Source organism: Harpia harpyja, chromosome 1 (genome assembly GCF_026419915.1).
Source record: "Harpia harpyja isolate bHarHar1 chromosome 1, bHarHar1 primary haplotype, whole genome shotgun sequence".
NCBI classification, from domain to species: domain Eukaryota; kingdom Metazoa; phylum Chordata; class Aves; order Accipitriformes; family Accipitridae; genus Harpia; species Harpia harpyja.
Genome location: NC_068940.1, coordinates 73,916,537 through 73,917,118, shown reverse-complemented (window position 1 = coordinate 73,917,118; position 582 = coordinate 73,916,537).

The following is a 582-nucleotide window of genomic DNA, read 5'->3' as shown; positions in this document are numbered from 1 at the left end:
GGTTTCTTCATTTAATTACTTACAATATAAAACAGCAATAAATTATGTTTGAGTGATAATCTGTTCATCATGAAGAACACTAGAAAGCAAATGCTTCTCAATGGGGAAAGGTTGGCAGCAGCTTCTGGATTTGTGTAATTAAGACCTGTACTTGCTGGTCAGCGTTTCCCAACTGGCAGACTCCCAGCAGGGAATTAAACCAGCAGATTCTAGCTCAGCATGAATTCTGTGGGGTTTGTTCAGCTCCTGCGAATGGAAGTTATGGTTGTTCCTGAACACACCAAAGGAATACCCAAAGGAAAAACTTTCCTAAGGTAAGGAGTATGTACACACACACACAAAAATAAATAATTTAAATTAAAAAAAAATTAAAAATCATTCCGTTTGAGAGAGAGATAAATAATAAAAATGTTATGATTATATTGCAAACAGGGAACGAATAGAACAAATAAATGGAAACCTGAAAGTACTGACTTCAAATCATAGAAAATATATTGAGCTTTTCTCAGTGAAATGTAAACGGGCTCCTGCACTGTGTTATACTAAAATATCTTTGATGGTATATTAAATTGCTAATTATAA